This window comes from Lepus europaeus, chromosome 10 (genome assembly GCF_033115175.1).
Source record: "Lepus europaeus isolate LE1 chromosome 10, mLepTim1.pri, whole genome shotgun sequence".
NCBI classification, from domain to species: Eukaryota; Metazoa; Chordata; class Mammalia; order Lagomorpha; family Leporidae; genus Lepus; species Lepus europaeus.
Window position 1 is genome coordinate 18802554 of NC_084836.1, and position 18202 is coordinate 18820755.

Genomic DNA, 18202 nt, shown 5'->3' on the forward strand with positions numbered 1-18202 from the left:
GCAAAGGCGGTGTTTGCTGTCTATTACTTACTCAGCTATTTAAGTCTACTCCATTACCAAGTCTTTAAGGTGATATGCAGCACAGTCTGTATAAAAGATATAGGAGAATTAGTGGAACAAGCTGTAGTTTCTGTTGCTGCAACTGAACCTAGGCAAAAATTCTATTCATCGTCTACTTTTATCACCCATTTTTAGATTTCTCTTGCTCTTTGCCACAAATTCTGCTGGTCTAGGTTGGTTGCCTGACAAAGTGACTCAGACCTCCATCCCTTAAGGTATCTAGGACCCTGGTTACTTTGCCCTTTTTAGGATATGATTATCAAAATTGTCTGGTTTGTTGACCCCAGACATGGAAGCACCAAGACATACCCCAGTGAGTCACCTAACTTCCAGACATATTCTCCCTATTTCATTTTGTAATCACAACCCAAGCACATCATGTTATTCAGCATATCAACTCCCTTTTTTTGCCCATTGTCCCACAGACATGAGCAATTCAAATGGACCAACTGGCAGCAATAGCTTCTGTTTAGTGGAATCCTTACTGTGCTCTCTGGTGGAAGTGTACCAGCTCCTTCCTCCTATCCTGTCTGGAAACCAAGACTTCCAGAAAAGCCTAAGGTAGCAGGGATGAGAAGCACAATTATGCAAGTAAGTCACTGGGAATAGAAGTAGGAAGGGCCAACCCTACTTCTATCCTCTTGGTTCCTGTATCCATGAATTCTAAAACATTGCATCATCTACTGGCCATTGGTGTATTGCATGTTTAAGCCACATCTTGGAGAAGAGCATCCTGCAGGATGTTATTGCTGAGCTGGTACTTAAACTGAACCTGTAATACACCATTTCATTGTTTCCGTTCTTCTATTAGATTTATTTCTTCTGGATAACATTGTATATGGTAAGACCAGTAGATCCAGTAATTCATTTGCTACGAAGTAGTCTTTACAGCTGAGGCAGTGTAAAGCAGGATATCATGTTGGTAAAAGGCATTCTATAGACTATCCCATAGTACAGCTGGCATGAGAGCTGCTGGAAGAGAAGAAAAACTCACGTTAAGAGTAAGAATTATAGTAGGAAAGAATTCCTCCCTCATCCAGGGTGGAAGGAATTTGAGGAAAATAACTTGCTACTACGCAGCTGATTAATCTCTGCCTTTGGACTAAATTCTCGGTCTCTGCTGCTGACAGATTGAGTATGCAGCACTGGCACTAACTAGAGTAGCCGTGGTGAGAGGAAAACCAAGCTGTTGAGCCCATCCATGCACAGCCTCCATCTCTCCACCCTGGTTACTTCATCCTTGGGCTCTTTGGGTGAGCCTGGCATGATCAAGGTCAAGGATAACTATCTATTGAAGGAATCTTCCTGTCCACCTAATCTTCACCTCCTCATAAGTGGCCATGATACAAAAATCTTCACATTTTGTGCACACTGCCATAATTTTGTCCGCATGCCTCATCATCAGACTTCTGTCTAATCTTCCAGTCTTGCTCCTTCTGTTCCCCTGACCAACCAAGGTAGTTATGGAGATCAAAAATCTGTGCTTGATCTTCACTCCTACCACATCTTTCTCCATCAACATAATGACAAAGGGGACCATTTGGAACTCTGTTCACTGGAAAGATTTCTTTCTTGCCACTAATTCTTTGGGCCCCATTTGTCACAGATAATAGTATACTTGCCATTTTTGGCTCACACTGACATACCAACCTGGTCTCTCTATGAACAGGTCCCACATTTTGCCTTCTCTGTCAACACATGTGCTAATATTGCCAAAAAAAAAAAAACAGCTTTAAATCCTCATTTTTCTCCATCTTCATGCTTTTTTCCATGTAATTTTACATTGCTCTCCAATTCTGGGTAGATCATTCTGCCTCACCTTTCGATTCTGAACTCTGAACCATATGATTCAGTTTGGACCAGAGAAATGTTAGCAAATATGATCTAAGTGGAGACTTGGAAAATATTTAGTTGATTACTTTGCCTTTTCTTTGTGTCTATGTTATTAACATTAAGAACATGACTGTGGGTGAGCAGCAGAGGGAAACATTGGTCTTAGCAGTTAGCTTATATGAATACCTGTGGTTAATCCCCAACCCTGGCTCCTGATTCCAACTCCCCTCTTCCCGACTCTGGGAAGCAGTAGAAATGGCTCAAATAATTTGGTTCTTTCCGCCCAAGTCCAAGACCTGGATTGAGTTTCCAGATCATAGCTTCAGCACTCCCAGTCATTGTAGGCATTTGGGGAGTGAACCAATGAACCAGCAGATGGAAGTGCTCTCTGCTTCTCAAGTAATTAAAAAAAAAAAATCAGTAGAATAGTCCAGTGGTAGGTGAGGGACATGTGGAGCTGAGCTTAGTTGTTCCAATAACTCACCAAGCAATACAAGACCAAACAGGATCAGAAAATCTGCCTAGCCAATCCTAGCTGGCTCCGAATGTGTAATAAATGCTTCTTACTGATTGTAATATTTTAGTATGTTTATTATACCTCATTATTGTAGCCATCCATATCTAACAAAGCTGACCATAGAGAATTCTCCGTGAGATCATAGGAATAGGTTAAAGAGAAGCATTAGAGCAAAAGAGTTAATAATATAGGGGATCAGTGATAAGCCACTTGTCACATGTGACTTCTGGACTTATATTTGATCACAAATGTATGATTTCTATCAATTGAGGGGTTGCCACTGTGACTGTCCAACCTTATGCTATGGTGTATTTGTTAATACCCAGATCATGAAAAGCAGCTCCAGTTAGTCATTTGATGTGCTCTGTGGTCACATTCTCAGTTTCTACTGAGCACAGAGGCATGCCAGAGTTGCATTTCAAACAATGAGAATGCATGCCCTTTGCTCCTTATCCAAAGAGTCTGTGCTATTAATCTTTGGGACTTGCCAAGGATACTACACAGTGCTATCTACCATAGTTAGCTCTTGCGTCAATGGTAATCTGAGTCATATAGCCTGAGAAAGTAAGGCAGCTTTTATGACAGCCCGAGACTGTGGCAGAGGCAGCCCTCTTTTGCTCTGGCCCCCTCATGAAATTGACATCCCTGCAAGTCACCCTGTAAATGGATCAAGGCAATATTTTTGAGAAAATGTATGATGCTTTCAAAAGCCAAAGACATCTCCAACATGCTGTGCCACCTTCTTACAGAGGGTGCAGGTTCAGAACTTATACTTTACCTTCAGGGGGAGGTCCCAGCATCCCCCAGGCTATTCGACACCTAAAATCTGCAGGTATTTGAATCTTCCATCCTCTGGCTGTGTGCCTCTAATAGAACATGAAGAGCCTTTTGTACTTCTTGCTCACTGGATGCCTGATCAACATAGAGAACCAGCACAGAGCTCTGTGGAATGTCAGGATGATCCCTGCAGACAACACACACACACACACACACACAGAGAGAGAGAGAAAGAGAGCGAGCGCAAAAGTAACATGGTCCTGGGATGACCAGGTTAATAACTACTGCTGTCGTTCTCACACAAATATAGTCATGATTAGTATTCTTAATGATTGGGAAAAAAAAAAACTTTGCCAGATAAACAGCCACATACTATTCAGAGACTATGTGGATAAGTTCCAGGAAAGGTACCATACTGGGCATGGCAGCCATGACTGGCACTACCACTGGTTGAGGTCATAATAGTCACTTTCCACCATGGTCCGTGTGGTCTCAGCAGGGGCCATGAAGAGGGTTATTTCATTTGCATCTTTTTAAGTCTTTTAAAGGGATTCTATTATCTGCATCTCCACTCAAAATGCAATATTGTTTGTGGTTCACTATCTTGACTGAGGTAGGAAAGTGCAGTTTTAGGGATTTCCCCTTGAGCCTTCCTACCTTGATGAGTTTTATTTCATTGGTCATCAAATCAGTGTGAAGCTGATAAGAGTATTCCAGGTATGCCCTCAAAGACCAGGAAACTAACCACAGAGATCCCTTTGTCCTAACTGTAGCTACCACAAGATGGCTTGGAGTCAGGTTTCCATTTGTTAGCTGGTATCTATAAGCCCCCATAATAGAGGAACAATGAGATTCCTTTTTCTCAAGCCAATTCAGCCCTGCATACAACAACTTTTGAGAGAAGAATATTTGACTTTTCCCAGAATGTAGTTACTTTACTAGATGGTTTAAGTTATTTGGAGAAAGACTAGGTGAAAGCTTGTTGTATGCATCAGGGACCTTCAAAAAGCTCATGAACATGTGTATTACAAAGAAAGCTATGCATAATTTTAAAACATCTCAAAAAAGTACTGAAATGAACTTACCTTTAAAAAAAAAAGAAAAGAGTGATTTGTTTATTTGAAAGGCAGAGCAAGGAGGGTGGGGTTGGGGAGATATCTTCCATCTGTTCATACCCCAAATGACCACAATAGTCAAGTCTGAGCCACACAGAAGCCTGCCACTCCATCTAGGTTTCCCACATGGGTGGGCAAGGGGCCCAAGGACTTGGGCCATCCTTCTCTGCTTTCCCAGGTGCACTAGCAGGGAGCTGGATCAGAAGTGGAGCAGCCAGAACTTGAACTGGCACTGCTATGTGGGATGCTGGTGTCCAAGCAGTGGCTTAACTCACTAAGCCACGAGCTTATCTTTTCATTCCATTTTCCCATGAGCTTTCTGAAGTACTCTTACATTATGGTGGCATAGATGACATTCTCTTCATTCTTGTTGCCACTTGATGGCTGCTGATTGACTATTACCACCTGCCCTGCCTTTATGGAATCCTATCATCTCAGTTAACACTAGAGAGTCCAATTCTGTGGTTTCACACCCTACTGTTATTCCTGACCTACACTCGACCACACTAATTTTTTTAAAATTTTTTTTAAGATTTATTTTATTTATTTGAGAGAGTTATAGAGAGAGGTGGAGACAGAGAGAGAGGTCTTCCATCCACTGGTTCACTCCCCAGATGGCCACAATGGCTGGAGCTGCACCAACCCAAAGCCAGGAGCCAGGAGCTCTTCTTCCAGGTCTCCCATGCGAGTGCAGGGGCCCAAGGACTTGGGCCATCTTCTACTGCTATTCCTGGCCATAGCAGAGAGCTGGATTGGAAGATGAGCAGCTGGGACTAGAACCAGCACCCATATGGGATGCCAGCACCTCAGGCCAGGGATTTAGCCCATGGTGCCACAGCGCTGGCCCCAACCACACTAATTTTCTCAAAGATATTGATGCCACCCTTATCAGGACATCCTTTATTGTCTTGGTAAAGAAAATGCTCTCTGCACTTTCTGGGAAGTAGAAAGTTTGTTCATTCATTCATTCATTTAAAAGGCAGAGTTACAAAGAGAGGGAGAAGGATAGACAGATCTTCCATCACTCCCTAAATGACCTCAATGGCCAGGGCTGTGCCAGGCTGAAGCCAAGGGCCCAGAGCTGCTTTTGGGTCTCCCACATGGATGCAGGAGCCCAAGAACTTGGGCTATCTTCCTCTGCTTTTCCCAGGCACATTAGCAGAGAGCTGGATCAGAAGAGCAGCCAGATCTTGAACCAGCATCCATATGGGGTGCCAGCATCACAGACAGCAGCTTAACCTGCTACACCACAATGCCCATCCTGGTTAGTACTCTTATTGCATTAAATAAATCCATTCTAACATACACACCTCTCTGAGCCTCTAACCTCTTCTTGAATACTTTAGTAAGACAGTTCTAGCATCTCTGCCTCATTTAAAGTAGGCCATCATCATAGCCAAGTTTCAAAAAGCCATATCAGCAGCCTGTTAAGACTAGCTCATGGGGCTGGCACTGTGGTGCAGTGGGTTAACACCCTAGCCTGAAGCGCCGGCATCCCATATGGGCACCAGTTCAAGTCCCAGCTGCTCCACTTCCTATCCAGCTCTCTGCTATGGCCTGGGAAAGCAGTAGAAGATGGCCCAGGTCCTTGGGCCCCTGCACCGCTTGAGGGACTGGAAAGAAGCTTCTGGCTCCTGGCTTCAGATAGGCACAGCTCTGGCAGTTGTGGCCAACTGAGAAGTGAACCAGTGGATGGAAGACCTCTCTCTCTCTCTCTCTCTCTCTCTCTCTCTCTCTCTCTCTGCCTCTCGTCTCTCTGTGTAACTCTGAATTTCAAATAAATATATAAATCTTTAAAAAAGAGAGAGAGACTAGCTCATATGTCCTTGCCAGGATGTTCAATCTTTTTTTGAATTATAGCAGAGTGCTTCCCTGTCCATAAACTCTCCTCTCTCCAGCCTTCTATTTGCTTCTGTGGTCAACAAACTCAAGATCTATTCTCACACAGATTCTCCAGCTCATTGTAGACTTATTAGCCAGCTTCTGGCATCCTTTCAGTGAATCCATATTTCTTCCCTGTCTGGGGACTGTATTTTCCCTTTCGGCTATAACCTGACATTGGTTAACCTTCTCAAACCAATAAGGGGAAGGTATAGTGAGATCTTAAGGAGATGCAAAGCCTCTTACACAGTTTCCACTTCAGGTGGACACTCTGTGTGGTCTCCAGGTAAAGGAGGCTGCTTGGCTGGCCTGGAGGTTTCTAAGGAAACCAGGGATTCAAGCTCCTCAGGTGCAGTCACCCAGATTCTTATCCCAAACTCAGAGTCTCACTCCTTTGATATCAGAGCTCTGATTGTAGCAAAGGAGACTTGTTAAGGCTGTGCCTTTGTTTTGCTGCTCTGCCATGTTTATAATTATACTCTGGGTTTGATTTTCCCCACAGTTACCCTGTGGAGAAGGGCAAAACAATCTCATTTAACACTGCCAACGATGTCTTTTGGGTATCACACTGTGCCCAACATCAATAGTTGCCTGTCCTGGGACTGCCACTTATTTTAAAGGCATCTAAGACAGTTAACAGATGATAGTTGATTCCATACCATTCTAGTGACAGAGCTACCACATAACTCATTATGTCTCATCTCAGTCTACTACAGGTGAGATTCTTAATAATTATGATAAATATCAGAGATTATCACTACCCCACTTACCCTAGCAATTAGGGTAAGTGATCCAGTTCCAGAGTCTCCTCCAATGGATCTGCTTTAAAAAAGATTTGTTTATTTATTTGAAAGGCAGAGTCACAGAGCTTCCATCTGCTGTTTCACTCCCCAAATGGCCATAATGGCCAGGGCTGGGCCAGGCTGAAGGCAAGAGCTTGGAACTCCATCCAGGTTTCCTACTTGGGTGGCAGGGGCCCAAGCACTTGGGCAATCTTCTGCTGCTTTCTCGGGCACATCAGCAAGCAGCCGAATCAGTAGCAGAGCAACTGGGACCCAACTTGTCACCCATGTGGGATGCTGGCAACGCAGGCAGCGGCTTTACTGGCTGCATAACACCTGGCCCCATATCTGCTTTCTAGGGTCCATCCTCGTACCAAAGTTTTACGTTCCTCCTAAAGTGGATCCCGTGATAAACAGTTGCAGATAGTTTATTTCTGAGGCAATTCCAGGAAGCAGGAATGGATGAGTAGAAAGAGCAAGAGAGGAAATAAAATCCAATTTAAGAATATGTAGTATATTACTGAGGCTGGCATTGTGGCATAGCAGGTTAAGCCACCACCTGCAACATCCCATATGAGTGCCAGTTTGAGTCCTGGCTACTATGCTTCCATTTCAGCTCCCTGCTTATGTACCTAGGAAAGCAGCAGAATATGGACTAAGTCCTTGGGCCCCTATACCCTAATGGGAAATCTGGATGGAGTTCCAGGCTTGTGCCTTTGATCTGGCCTAGCACTGGCCATTGCAGCCATTTGGAAAGTGAACCAGTGGATGGAAGATTCTCTCTCTTTCTCTCTCTCTCTCTCTCTCTCTCTCTCTCTCTCTCTCTCTCTCTCTCCTTCTCTGTAACTCTGACTTTCAAATAAATTTTTTTTTTTGCAAAAAAAAAGAGCATGCTACTGAGATTGTTGTTATGGGCACTTGGAACCTGATTCCAGGACAAGCACTTCCTCACCAAGGAGTAGTATTTCCCACCTGAAAAACTAAAAGTTGGAGCATTTCTCTACTAGACTGGACCCATTTGTAGGGGACATTGTCCCTGCTTGTGGGATGTACTTGTCCACTGGCTTAGCAGGCTCCCATGGCTTTAGGAAGAGCGTGAGATTGGGAAGTGGTGAGATGGGTTCTTAACTTGAAGTGGGTTGCTGTCAGCAAAAGAGGAGTCTGAGAATGAGTGGAACTGACCACTGCACTGTGGCTAAAATCCAACATAGGCCTGAGGAGGTATTTCAGACTGCCTGCCAGAAACATCAACTGTATAGACAGTGCTGCTTCCAAAATGCCAAACTGACCTGAGCTTACCTTGATATAAAATATACAAGATTTCTTCCTGGATATAAAGACAAGTTGGATGATAAGCCAGCCTCAAGATTTCCAGAACTTTTTCATTAACATTTTACTTTTTAAAGTCTTGCAAGAATGAGCTAAGGATAAACAATGACTAAATCTATATCTTTATACTCTGTTGTAACTATAACACAAGTTTAAAATGTTTCCTTTTAGCCACATCCCAGAGAGTTTTTGTGTAAAACTTTTACGTCTGAATCAGAACATGGCTCCTGTTAAAGAATAAATTGTGTCCATGGGCTCTTGAATAGTGTCCAGACAGCATAACCCTCAGCGAAATCCCTTTGTTTCTGATCAAGTTCTTCCCCAAAACAAGCTCGATTTTTAGTTTGTGAAGAGCTTAAATTCTGACTCCCACTCCCATTAATCCTGTACTTTTCCAGCTAGTTTCAGCACTGCCAAGGTTGCTTTTCAAAACACTCAGTTTTACTTTTCTTATTGGAACAATTAATAAGTGAAAGGCATGAGACTAAAGCAAGTATCACTTTGATTTGGATTTTTGGATAAATAATTCAAATAAGACACACATATCTTCCTTTGAAAAAAGAAATTTAAATTTAAGATAAATTTTAAGATATTTTTCAAGTGAAATTGTGTATTTCAAGATGAACACTATGAGTTGATACATATATGTCGTGTACTGAACACCACAGCCAAATTAATACACCCATTATCACTCATAGTTATCATCCGTATGTGTGTCAGAAGGACGCTTAAAATGGCCAGCATAACCCACGTGGGAGACCGGGAGGAAGCACCTGGCTCCTGGCTTTGGATCGGCGCAGTGCGCTGGCCGCAGCGCGCTGGCCTGTGGCGGCCATTTGGGGGGTGAACCAATGGAAAAGGAAGACCTTTCTCTCTGTCTGTCTGTCTCTCTCTCTCTCTCTCACTGTCTAACTCTGCCTGTCAAAAAAATAAAAATAAAAAAAATTTTTTTAAATGGCCAGCATAAGCATAGAGTAATTTTAAAAGTCACATGGGTAAAATTGATGACAAAATTCATTGAAAGACACAAACTATCAAAAAACATTCATTCAAAGATAGGTAATCTAAATAGGCTTATATCATACACACAAAAAAATTGAATGTATACTTGGAAGCATTCTCCATAAAGAAAACATAGACACCAACCTGGCTTCAGTAGTGAATCCTACTAAGCATTTAAGAAAATAATAATGTTAATTCTGTACAGAATTTTCCAGAATATTGAAAAGAGGACGCTACTTCCCAAGACATTCAATGAGGCCAGTATTAATCTGATAACAAGAGCAGACAAAGATAATACAAAGAAATAAAACCATAGAATAATATCCCTCATGAAACAAGAAAACTATAGAACAATATCTCTCATGAAAACAAGAGTGAATAGCCTTAACAACTTCTTAGTAAATTTAATACAATATCATAGATTATATATAGATATCCAATAAGTATGCAAAGATGCTCATCATATTAAGAAACTTGCAAATTAAGGGGCTGGTGCTGAGGCATAGAAGGTTAAGCCTCCACCTGCAGTGCCAGCATCCCATATGGGCACAGGTTCAAGTACCAGCTACTTCACTTCCAATCCAGCTCCCTGTTAATGTGTCTGGGAAAGCAGTGAACATGGTCCAAGTACTTGGGCCCCTGCCACCCATGGGGGAGACCCCTAAGAAGCTCCTAGCTCCTGGCTTCGGCCTGGCCCAGCCCTGGCTGTTGTGGCCATTTGGGGAGTAAACCAATGGATGGAAGATCTCTCTCTCTCTATCTCTCTCCTTCTCTCTGTAATTCTGACTCTCAAATAAATAAATAAATCTTTAAAAAAAAAAAAGAAACTGCAAATTAAAGCAAAAAGATACCACTACATACTTATTAGAAGTGTTAAAATCCAAACACTGATGATATCAACTGCTGAGGAAGATACAGGACAAGCTCATGGAAAAAGCATATTATGAAAAAATGATGTATGAACTTTCTTTGCACCAAAATAAATTTGTCTTTTTATTTTTTCCAACTGATGTTTTTATACACATGTACCCTTGTATATATTCATTATTTATCTATAGCTATCAAGAGAAAAATCTAGGATTGGGTGTGTGGTGCAGTGGGTTAAGCTGCCACTTTGGATGCCTATATCCCATATCAGAGTGCTGGTTTCAGTCCTAGCTGCTGCACTTCCAATCTTACTTCCTGCTAATACATCCTGGGAGGCAGCAGATAATAACCCAATTCTTTGTCATTTCCCATGTGGGAGACTCAGATGGACTTCAGGGTTCCTGGCTTCAGCCTGGTGCAGCTGTGGCTGTTACAGGCATTTGGGGGAATGAACAGCAGATAAAAAAAAATACTCTCTCTCTCCCCATTGCTCTGCCTTTCAAGTAAGTGAAAATAAGCATTTAAAAAAAATTTCTATATACATGTGCTAGGAATTCATGAAGAAGAAAAACAAAATATACACTAAAACAAAATACTAAAAAAGTACAATTCAAGAAGATAAATTAAAAATGGTTACATATTGAAATTACATATTGAGAAGGCACACTACATATCTGGGAAAATCCTCAGAGCAGTTAACATCAAGACATAGTTTACTAAGTCTAGTTACTTGAACATTAAGAAAAAGAAAAAAACTATACCTTTAAGCAACAAGGCAAAAAAGACCACGTCGTTTCTACAGAAAATAACATTAGATAATAAAACTTTTAGAAAAGAGATTTATTTATTTATTTGTAAGGCAGAGTTAGAGAGGGGGGTGTCACAGATTGAGAGAGAGAGACAGCTGTTTCATCCTCTGGTCCAGAACTCCATCCTCATCTCCCATGTGAGTGGCAGGGGCCCAAGGACTCCGACCATCTTCCTCTGCTGTCCCCAGCACATGAGCAGAGAGCAGGATCAGAAATACAGCAGTTGAGACTCAAACTGGAGCCTATATGGGATGCCAGTGTCCCAGACAGTAGCTTAACCTGCTGCACCACAATACTGGCCCCCTTCATCAAATTTTTTAATAGTAACAGTTTATGCTGAAGGACAACAGAGTAACATGTTTAAGATACTCCAAAAAAGAAGATGTGAATTAAATATATAGAGCCAAACTGAATTTTAAGTATAAATATATGGTCTAACTGTTAATACTTCAGTTCAACAAACAACCCAATCAAGTGAGTAAAGGACCGGAATAGGCATTTCTTCAAAGAAGTATCCAAATAGCCAAGAAGCACACCTAGAAATGCCCAACATCACTGATCATTATGGAACCGCAAATCAAAACCACAATGAGGTAACACTTTCACTCATGATGGCCGTTATGAAAAAAAAAAGTTCTAAAAATAACAGGTGTTGGTGAGGATGTAAAGAATTGGAACTCTTGCTCTTTGCTGGTGAGATTGTAAAATTGTTCAGCCACCATGGAAAACAGTATAGCAGTTCCTCAAAATATTAAATAGATAATTACAATATGATACAGCAATGTCTGAGCATATAGCCAATAGATAGGAAGGAGGAGATGCTAAAACAGATATTTGTATACCCATGTTCCTAGCAGCATTATTCACAATAGTGGAAACAACTAAATGTTAATGATAAAAATGTGATGCAAACATACAATGGAATATTATTCAATCTTTAAAAGGAATAAAAATCTGATGCATGCTCTGATATTTATGAACCCTGATACTTTATAAAAAATGAAGTAAGCTGACCACAAAAGGATAAGTATTTTATGATTCTGTGAGATACCTGGAATAGTGAAACTCAGGAGACACAGAGTGCTGGTTGCCTGGGATTAGGGAAAGAGAGGAATGGGGAGTTAGTATTTAATGGGTACAGAGTTTCATGTGGAAAAGATGCAGAAGTTCTAAAGATTGGATGGTGGTGATGGTTATGATGTGAATATATTTAATGTTACTGAACTATTCACTTAAAAATGGTTAAAATACTAACGTTTATGTTATGTGTATCTTTTTTTAAAGATTTATTTATTTATTTGAAAGTCAGAGTTACACAGAGAGAGGAGAGGCAGAGAGAAGTCCTCCATCTGATGGTTCACTCCCCAATTGGCCGCAATGGCTGGAGATGCGCCGATCCAAAGCCAAGAGCCAGGAGCCTCCTCAAGGTCTCCCACGCAGGTGCAGGGGCCCAAGGACTTGGACCATCCTCGATTGCTTTCCCAGGCCACAGCAGAGAGCTGGATCAGAAGTGGAGCAGCCGGTACTAGAACCAGCATCCATATGGGATGCCGGTGCCTCAGGCCAGGGCATTAACCTGCTGCACCACAGCGCAGGCCCCAATGTTAGGTGTATCTTACCATGAGTTTTTTTAAAAAGGAGTAAGAGCACTAAAGAATGTAACAACCTACTTAGAGAATATTTTTCTCATTAAATCTTCCTTAGGAATTTAATAGGGAATGAACTTCAAACCACAAAATTACTGGAGAGACATGCCATGGATAACAATTGCTCTAACTACCAAAGGACCTAAACATCATGGCCAAGAGAATATCAGCAAGCATCCTGAGCACCTAGACTATAGTGAGCACCTTGAGCACCTGGGCTCATGAAAAAGAATCTGGGCTTCTGGGGAAAACATTTGAACCTAAGCCCAGGGTAGGAAATATACAAAATGAGCCTGGAACACCTTGCCACATTAGAAAGCAAAGAAATTATTGGAAATAATCAGGCTAGTATCAAAAAGACCCAAGAAACAATCTAAATAGGCTTCCACTGACCAAAGATAAGAAAATTTGAGCATCAATCAACATAACAATTTCAATATGTTAAATCTGTAAATTCACAATGGTACAAAAAACTAAAATAAATATTCATTGATTCTCTTTGGAGGATGCAAATGAAGTGACTCATTATTTTTTAAACTTTATCAAAAGGCAAAACAACAGAGAAAAAGGGAGGGAAAAGGGAAAAGAGAGAGAGAGAGAGAGAGAGAGAGAGAGAGAGAGAGAGAGAATATCTTCCATACATTGATTCAAATGGCCACAAAAACCAGGGGTGAAGGGCTGGCGCCATGGCTCACTTGGTTAATCCTCCACCTGTGGCGCCAGCATCCCATATGGGCTCCAGGTTCTAGTCCCAGTTGCCCCTCTTCCAGTCCAGCTCTCTGCTGTGGCCCGGGAAGGCAGCACCTGCGCTGACAGTGTAAATTAGTGTACCATTTTCTCCACCAGCGTTGGCTATTTTTTATATCTTTTTGAAGATATCATATTGTGGTTTTCATTTGCGTTTTCCTGATTAGTGATGTTGGTATTTTTTCAGGGAATGGTTGACCATTTATCTTTACTCTTTTGGAAAATAGTTGTTCTGATTCTTTGCACATTTTTAAACTGGATTGTTTGGGTTTTTTTATTGTCAAGTTTTTTGAGTTCCATGTATATTTTGGATGTTAATAGTTTGAAAAAAGATTCACTTTTTACAGTGTGGCTGCACAATTCTTAACTCAAAATGTTAAGACTTCATGGTGAAGTTTGGGAAGAGTTTTGTGTTTTTATAGTGCTATTCACACATCCTAGTATTATACTTCATTTTTATAAAGTATTTTAGTTGCAGTTGATGGTCATCTTGCAATAAACATGCATTCACTGAAATTGTTTTTATGTGGAAGGCATTGTTCTAAGTATTAGGGGACCTTAATCATTCCCTGACTGAACTTGCAGTGGGTGGGAAGATTCATTTATTGAGCATAGAATATGCCAGGAATTGTGCTTGGCAATGGAAATAATGAGATAAATAAAATGCACTCACCTTCAGAGGTTACAATCTTGTAGCAGGGACAGATAAGTAAATAAGGTTGCAGTAGAATATAGCAACCTAAGCTGTATGCTGAATACTTGCTCCAAGTGCTTAAGGCAAAGACTGATTTATATATATAACAAATGACTTTTGAGTGCTTACCACGTGCTGGGCACTGTCCCAGACATTAAGAGTATCATAGTTTTAAAAAACAGGCAAAAAGTCCTCAACTCCATGTACCTTATATTCTTTTGTTGTAATTGACCCATAATAATTGTGCATAATTATGGGGTATGGTATGATTTTTTTTTCCCCAGAGAAACCTTTTATTTAAGGAATACAAATTTCATAAGTACCACTTTAGGAACATAGTGATTCTTCCCACCATACCTGCCCTCCCACCCACACTCCCATCCCCTTCTCCTCCCTCTCACATTCCCAATCCCATTCTCCATTAAGATTCATTTTCAATTAACTTTATACACAAAAGGCCAATGCTATGCTAACTAAATATTTCAACAGTCTCAAACACAAAACTGTTTGAGACCAAGTTTTACAGTTAACTCTCATAATACAACTCACTGAGGACAGAGGTCCTCCATGGGAAGTTAGCGCACAGTGACTCCTGTTGTTAATTTAATAATTAACACTATTATGTATGGTGTCAGTGACCACCCGAGGCTCCTGACATGAGGCACCTAGGCTATGGAAGCCTTTTGAATCCACAAACTCCATCAGTATCTAGACAGGGCCTTAAGCAAAGTGGAAGTTCTCTCCTCCTTCACAGAAAAGTACATCCTCCTTTCATGGCCACTTCTTTCTGCTGGGGTTCTCACTCATAGAGATCCTTCATGTAGAACATTTTTTGCCACAGTGTCTTGGCTTTCTATGCCTGAAAGGTTTTCATGGGATTTTCAGCCAGATCAGGATTACTTAAGGGCTGCTTCTGAGGTCAGAGATACTTAAAGCAATTGTCATTCTATGAGTCTGCTGTATGGACTGCTTCCCATGTTGGAACATTCTCTCCTTTTTAATTCTATCATTATTATTACCAGACACTTGATTCTACTTATATGATCACTTTAACACTTGATCCTATCTATATGTTCTCTGTAACATGTAATATGATCACTTTAACACTTTATATGGAATTTTTACCACCCAGCTTGAGGGGATTTGGGGTCTCATGGCAAGTTCTTTTTTTAGAAAGTTTTTATTTAATGAATACAAATTTCATAGGTGCAGCTTTAGGAATATAGTGGTTCTTCTCCCCATACCTGCCCTCCCACCCCTACTCCTGTCCCATTTCCTACTCCTTCTCCAATCCCATTTTTAAAAAAGATTTATTTTATTTTATTTACATGAAAGAGAGAGGTAGAGATAGAGATAGAGATCTTCCATCCACTGGTTCACTCCCCAGATGGCTGCAACGGCCAGAACTGCGCCGATCCAAAGCCAGGAGCCAGAAGCTTCTTCTGTGTCTCCCATGTTGGTGCAGGGGCCCAAGGACTTGGGCATCTTCCACTGCTATTCCAGGCCACAACAGAGAGCTGGATCAGAAGAGGAGCAGCTGGGACTAGAACCGGCGCCCATATGGGATGCCTGCACTTCAGGCCAGGGATTTAAGCCACTGCACCACAGCACCAGCCCTCCATCCCGTTTTTCATTAAGATTATTTTAATTATCTTTATATACAGAAAACCAACTCTATATTAAGTAGAAATTTCAACAGTTTGCATCCATACAGACACATAAAGTATAAAGTACTATTTGAAGGCAAGTTTTACTGTTAATTCTCATAGTACAACAAATTAAGGACAGAGGTCCTACATGGGGAGTAAGTGCTCAGTGACTCCTGTTGTTGATTTAACAATAAACACTCCTATCTATGATGTCAGTGATCACCCAAGGCTCTTGATAGGAGCTGCCAAGGCTATTAAAGCCTTTTGATTCCACAAACTCTGTCAACATTTAGACAGGGCCATAAGCAAGTGGAAGTTCTCTCCTCACTTCACAGAAAAGTACATCCTTCTTTGATGGCCCCTTCTTTCCACTGGGTTCTCACTCACAGAGATCCTTCATGTAGATTTTTTTTTTTTGCCATAGTGTCTTGGCTTTCCATGCCATGGTAAGTTTTTAAACTATACCCTTAGAAGTAAGTCCATAGGAATGTATTCAGAACTATACAGCTTTACATTTACAAACTTCCTACTCCCTCTCATAGTCCCACCCTTATTTTTTTACTGAGATGTATTTTCAGCTGAATTTATACACATATAATTAACTCTATGTTAAGAGTTCAACAAATAGTATGAAGAAAAAAAAACCTGTTCCTCGACAATCAAGACAAGGGCTATGCAAGTCATTGCTTCTCAAAGTGCCAAATTCACTTCTACAGATTGCCTTTTAGGTGCTCTATTAGTTATCACAGGTCAGGGAGAACATATGGTATTTGTCCCTTTGGGACTGGCTTATTTAACTAACTATGATGTTTTCCAGATTCATCCATTTTTTTTAAATGACCAGATTTCTTTTTTTACTGCTGTATAGTATTCCATAGTATACATATCCCATAATTTCTTTATCCAGCCTTCAGTTGACGGGCATTTGGGTTGATTCCATGTCTTAGCTATTGTGCTGCAATAGACATGGGGGTGCAGATAACTCTTTTATTTACTGATTTCATTTCCCTTGGGTAAATGCACAGGAGTGGGATGACTGGGTCATATGGTACGTCTTTATTCAGATTTATGAGGTATCTCCATGCTGTCTTCCATAGTAGCTTTACCAGTTTACATTTCCACCAACAGTGGATTAGGGTACTTTTCTCCCCACATTCTCGCCAGCATTTGTTGCTTCTTGATTTCTGTATGAAAGCCATTCTGACTGGGGTGAGGTGAAACCTCACTGTGGTTTTGATTTGCATTTTCTTGACAACTAGTGATCCTGAACATTTTTCATGTGTCTGTTGGCCATTTAGATTTCCTCTTTTGAAAAATGTCTGTTTAAGTCCTTTGCCCATTTCTTCACCAGGTTGCTTGTTTTGTGAGTTTCTTGATAAGTCCTTTGCCCATTTCTTCACCAGGTTGCTTGTTTTGTGAGTTTCTTGATTTCTTTATATATTCTAATTACTAATCTTTTATCAATTGCGTAGCTTGCAAATAATTTCTTCCATTCTGTCTGTTGCGTCTTCACTTTCCTGTTTCTTTTGCAGTACAGAAGTTCTCAATTTGATGTAGTCCCATGTGTTAATTTTGGCTTTCATTGCCTGTGCCACTGGGGTGTTTTCCAAAAACTCTTCCTGTGTCAATGTCTTGCAGGGTTTCCCCAATGTTCTCTAATAATTTGATGGTGTCAGGTCATAGATTTATGTCTTTAATCCATTTCGAGTGGATTTTGGTGTAAGGTATAAGGTAGGGGTCTTGCTTCATTCTTCTGCATGTGGAAATCCAGTTTTCCCAACACCATTTTTTGAAGAAACTGTCCTTGCTCCAGGGATTGGTTTTAGCTCCTTGGTGAAATATAAGTTGGCTGTAGATGCTTGGATTGATTTCTGGCATTTCTATTCTGTTCCATTGGTCTATCCATCTGTTTTTGTACCAGTATCAGGCTGTTTTGATTAAAACTGCCTAATAGTATGTCTTGAAATCTGGTTTTGTGATGCCTCCAGCTTTGTTTTTGTTGTATAAGATTGCTCTAGGTATTCGAGTTATCCTTTGGCTACATATGAATTTCAGCATCATTTTTCCTGATCTGAGAAGAATGTCTTTGCTATTTTGACTGGCATTACATTGAATCTGTAAATTGCTTTTGGAAGAATGTACATTTTGATGATATTGATTCTTCCAATCCATGAACATGGAAGATTTTTCTTTTTTTTTTTTTTTTGTATCCTCTTCTATTTCTTTCTTTAATGTTTGATGTTGTAATTCTCATCATAGAGCTCTTTGACATCCTTGGTCAAATTTATGCCAAGGTATTTGATTCTTTTTTGACACCTATGCATGAACCTCTGGGGGACACCCTTAAACTATGTTTAAACCATAAGGGATGGTAATATGGAAGCCACCATCAGAGAGCAGTTCAAGTGGGAAGGAGTAGCTACCAGCAGTAAATGCCACATAACAATTTATGACTCTATGTTTCTTAATTGTTAGATGTTCCTGCCAGACCTGA

At 40.8% G+C, this 18202-nt stretch overlaps 1 pseudogene; it reads left to right on the top strand.

Moving 5' to 3' along the window:
- Nucleotides 1-523: 523 nt before the first annotated feature.
- The window catches only part of LOC133767571 (large ribosomal subunit protein eL8-like), a 39118-nt pseudogene continuing 21439 nt past the window's right edge, over nt 524-18202 (top strand).